Genomic DNA, 5,459 nt, shown 5'->3' on the forward strand with positions numbered 1-5,459 from the left:
TGTTTTCCATTCACATGCGGAATAAATTTTGTCACATACACCAAGATGTATGCCGCTGTGCACCACCAGTAGAAACATATGCCGCTGGCTGTGGGCACTATGGGTGCTCTGCTGATCAAGTGGGTGGCATTTAGATCTCTCCTGGGTGGCTGACCAAGCGCTCAGCTTACAGAGAACACCGCCCAAGGTCTTGATTTGTCTCTGTGCACAGGATGATTTTCCCCTGAATGGAATATTCCCCCTTCTCTCTCCCTTTCTGAAAAAAGAAAACACCCTAAAAGAGATGGTAGCCCAGTCAGACCTTGAGTTCTCCTGAAATGACTCAGAAATGGACCCAAGGGGCTACTAGCCACACCCATCCAGCTCCTTGTGTCTGACAGTGTAGTGGAGGACATTCGTAGTCCAAAGGCTTGACAGAGGCCATGTTTTAGTTATTTAAGGGAGGCTCAAAAATCAGTGGGGCCAAGGTCATACCTCAGGGGTGGGCTAAAGGGCTAGATCCAGCTTGCCAAGCGGGTTGATCTGGCCCACAGAGGCTCTTCCGCTTCCCTGTACAGGGCAGAGAAAACAAAGTTTAATCTACCCTGCCCCCACCCTGCAAGGAGCACACAGCACTTAGAAGTGCTGATTGGCCTGGGGGTGGGGGAGCACGGAAAGTCTCCTTCCATCGCCAGAGGCATGGGTGCTTAGTGGGAAGGGGGGGCAAAGGGGCTCCCCCACCCCCAAACCAATCATGGTCTGGGGTGGGGAAGCCTGGAAGTATCCTGGCCCCGCCCCTTCTGTTTGAGGCCCCACCCCTTCCAGAGCAGCCAGGGGCCACTTCCAAAATTTTTGAAGTGGCTCCTGGCAAAAAATGATTGCCCACCCTGTCATACCTGGTACATCTCCACTGATAGGAAGGCAGTCTTGCCTAGTTGTTGGAGCACTGGATTAGGACGTGACGTGTTTGGGTTCTATTCCTGTGGCTGGTTGAGTCACCTTGGCTGCCCCTTTCCCATCTGTAAAATGGGGTTAGTTGTGCTGACCCCTTTGAGATCTGCTGATGAAAGGCATTGCTAGGAAGTCAGTGGATGTTACTTGATGGGTTGCTGGACTGGGCATTGCTCCAAGGTTGAATTTGATCCCATATATTATTCACATTTTTTGGCTGGTGTGTGATGGTATTCGCTACCCACCTCCCTGCCCCCTTCCCGCCCACAGCCCACGTTCTTACTGCTCATGGATTCACTCATCCTTAAAAAGTGCCCAGTTCATTATTGGTAAATTGCTTCTGTCTCTCTCTGGAATGACTCCCGTCTCCGCCAGTGGTCGAGTGATGTCATTCCTTTCTTCCGGGAGCCTGCGAGGGATTGAACGTTAACATTGCTACGGGGGAATGGCATTTGCAGATCTGCCTTTTGTCTGTGGGATCCCTCTCCCCTTTTGCATCCAAAGGCTAGGTGGGCGGCGAGGCAAAGTTGGTTCTTGCAAGGGTCACCCGCTCCCATCATATTATGTGTGTTGCAAGATTTTTTGTGGCGGGGGAGGGAAGCAGATTATGGGAGGGAATTTTCTCTTTGGATGCGGCGGGAACGCGGAGGTTATTCTGCTTTGTTTAGCGAGAGCAGGCAACATTTTCCACTTCTCAGAGAGGCAGTGATCCCCCCCCCCCGCCCTCCTCATTGCTCACCCTTTCTCCCTTTGCCACTATGGCGTTCTCTTCGCCTTCCATTAGGAGCCCCCGAAAACCAAACAGCTGGCCCCAAGAATGCCAGGTAAGCCCAATGAGAGCATTTCTGGGAGGGACTCGCCATTTTCTTTTCCTTTCCGGAGGAAAGGAAGAAGGAGGGAGACAGCAAGGCTGCAGGCAATGACTTTTGAGTCTGTAACATCTCCCGGAGCAAGCTCAGCAAATTGTGCCCTTGGTTATAACATTGTTCTTCCCAGTGTCAGTCTCTGGATGTGCGTTTCTGCGAGGCCCTTTGTGGTAATTGCCGAGGTTCTTCAGAATGCCTGCGTGCAGATCTTAGGGTGAGATTTTCAAAGGTGCCGACATGACGTAGAGCGTAAGCCCTAAGTCACTAGGTGCATTTAGAAATCTTATCTACGGGGAGGGGGACCTCTGCAGTAGGCAAACTGTGCCAAACAAATTGGTGACCCAGGGGGCGGATGGTCTACAGCAGGGGTGGGCAATAATTTTTTGCCGGAGGCCACTTCAAATATTTTTTAAGTGGCCCCCGGCCACTCTGGAAGGGGTGGAGCCTCAAACAGGAGAGGTGGGGCCAGGATACTTCCTGGATTCCCTGCCCCCAAACCATAATTGCTCTGGGGGTGGGGGACCCCCTTTCCTCCCCTTCCCACTAAGCACCCATGCCCCTGGCGATGGGAGGACACTTCCTGTGCTCCCCCAATCAGCCAATCAGCGCCTGGGGGCAGGGGAGCACATGAATCCTCCTCCCGACCTGCCACGAGTACGCAGCACTTCTAAGTGCCATGCACTCCTCACAGGGTGGGACGCCATGGGAGCAGGGAAGAGAATACTTTGCCTCCTTTCCTCTCCCTCAGGCCCTCTGTGGGCCGGATCAACCTGCTGGCCCATAGAGGCCCTTTTGCTCCCCCCTCCCATCTACAGACAGGGTGATATTGTTCATAACAGAAGGAAATGGGGGGTTGTCTGGGATTGGTTCAAAAATAAATGGGCTTCCAGAAATGAAAGCACAGTTGGTGGAGGTGGTGTCTGGGGACCTCTTTTAATGTAACTACCCCGCCTAGTCCAGAAATTCCTTGGACTATCTCTCTGGGGCCTTGTACCCGGGTCATCACTTCTTTCGGGGTGTCATAAGCACAAATGAGAGAGTATGGAGTGCCTCTTAGACCTATGTAAAATATTGAGCCATCAGGCGCTGCATTTGACAGCAGAGGAGACCTATGGCTGACTAGTTTTATTTGCATCTATTTTCCCCGCTCCCCCTACCAATACGAATGGCCATCTGTGAGCATGGAAGTGTGGTATATTTTGTTTTCCATGTATTACTCCTTGAAATCTTGGGGACTTTCTTGTCTGAAGACGGAGGCGAACATTTTGTATTCAATTCGGTCTTTCACAGAGGTGAGTGACATACTGTTGCTCTTGGAGACCTTCTTATTGTTCATTCTTGTTTTCTTTATCTAAAATAGAGACCATTCTTGTTCGATGTACTGCATGCCGGGTAATGACATGAAAAGACTCTATGCTTGTGAAACTAAACGGACTATTAAGAAAACTATTTACAGAGATGCTGCAGCTGCAGCCAACATTCCAACCATGCGTACACAGACTGTCTTCTTTGTGCTTTCTCCAAATGCTTCCCTTCTGCAACCAGTGCTCCTTCTTCCATGTTTCACACTGGTTGATACAATTCTGACTGAGGCTATCCCTGTGTGCTATGTGCACTGAGAAATAGGCTGTGTCGGGCAAGCCCGAGGGACATGGGGCAGATGGGAAAGCTGCAATTCACAGAAAGTTGGATGAAAGAGGTCTGGTTTGCAGAGTGATTTCTTTTCAAAAGCTGGGGTGGCACCAGAATGGGTGACAATCCACCCCGAGCGGACTCCGATGCACATTCAGCAGCAGGCTGAAATAAAGCACTGAAAACAGCCCTCACTCACCGTGGTTCTTCTTTGTTGTACCCCCAAAATGCTGCTGGGTGTTACGCTCTGGTAAATCTGGGGTCATCCCATCCGCACCAAAGGAGTTCTGGATCCAGGCCGGTGTCCCTCAGATCTGACTGCAGGACGGGTCCTGTCACTTGCCAAGACCCAGAGTGGTGCAAGGGGACCTTACATTTATGCAATAGGAGTGGCCCAGGATCACCCCTGCAAAGCGGGAACTCCCAGCTGGTGTCAAGCCAGCATAACTAGCTCTGTGTGGGGAGGCACTACATACTATCTGTAATGATTCATGCACACCAAGACCCCCTAGAGCAGTGTTTCTTAAACTTTTTAAGACTGAGGAACACCAAACAATAATTTTTTTTATGAGGAACACCAAGGATTTTTTGTTGAGGACAAAAAATTTAAAAAAAGGTCGGGGGGGGGGGGGGGGGGGAGTTATTGAGCAAAAAAAAAAAAAAAAGAAGGTTGTCTGCCCCTTTAAGGTCAGCCATTTTGAACTCTGTTGTTCTCTGTGACATGCCTCCAATTGCCTCGCGCCACACCGGTGTGTCGTGGAACACAGTTTAAGAAACACTGCCCTAGAACAGGCCTGGGCAAAATATGGCCCATTGCCTGGATCTGGTCCTCCAAGCCACCGGATCTGGCCGTGGAGGCAGCGGGGAGCCCCAGGCAGGCTCCCCTGCTTGCCCTGCAGCTCTGCATGCTGCTCAGAAACATGACTGCTGGGCCCTGTTTCTGTTTCAAAACTGGAAGGGGGGCGGGGAGCTTCAGGAGCTGCCCCTGCCCCCAGCACAATCCCATTGGCCAGTTTCTGGCCAAAAACTGGCCAATGGGAGTTGCCTGTTTAAATAACAGGCAGTGAAGAAGAACCATGCCCCCTCATGCCTGCCTTCCCCAACCCTCTGCCCCCCAATCAACAGACCCAAACCCTCCCCCTCTTGCACCCTTACTCTTCCCAGATCTGGCAGCCCAATCTCCTGCCCCAGATCACAATCCCTTCCTACCCTAGCTCACACTCCAGTCCCCTGCCATAGGTCACAACCGCCTCCTTCACCCAAACTCCCTCCCAGACTCCATGCTCCCTTCTGCACCTCAATCCCTTCCCCCAAGCTTCCTTCTGCACCCAGCCTCCATCTCAGACCCTGCACCTCTTCCATTAATATCACGGAAGAGTGCGGCCCTCGACCACTTTCCAAAATCTTGGAGTTCCCTTCTTCCCTGTCAAAAATTATTGCCCACCCATGCCCCGGAAGGCCATCTCAAGCCACGCCATGCTAGGGAAGTCAATCAGTTTGGCAGAAGGGCTGCCCAGGCCTAAAAATTCAAGAGGGGCAGAAAGAGGGTTTAGAGCATGATCCAGGGAGGAAGCGGCACCTTTCACTCCTGACTCAGTTTTCACTTGGCTAGAAAACCCCAGTGAAGGTATCAGGAGCCTTTCTGAATGAGTACAAGGGAGTAGGGATTTCTATCTTATCCAGTGCTCTCCGTGTGTTCTTCTCTGGCCACCGCCCTCTGGCCCAAGGACTCTGCTGCTGCCACGTGGCCCTTCCCACTACACGAACCCTGGCAACATGGGTTTGTTTTTTCTTTTTTTTCCAGGAAACATCTGGAAGCCACACAAAAAACACAATCAAAGCAGAAAAGGGGGTGGGAGTGGGGCGAAGATTCTTGGGAACACCATATGATTTCATTTTTGCTAAGACTCCTGCAATTAGGCCTTTGAGAGTTTCCCAGTCAACTGCAGATTCAAACCATGTTGGATGAGGTAAGTGGGAAAATATGAAGGGCCTACCGGCTGTTTAAAAAAAGGCCTGGCGTTTTGTTTC

The sequence above is a fragment of the Pelodiscus sinensis genome, chromosome 22 (assembly GCF_049634645.1).
Source record: "Pelodiscus sinensis isolate JC-2024 chromosome 22, ASM4963464v1, whole genome shotgun sequence".
In the NCBI taxonomy this organism is placed as follows: Eukaryota; Metazoa; Chordata; order Testudines; family Trionychidae; genus Pelodiscus; species Pelodiscus sinensis.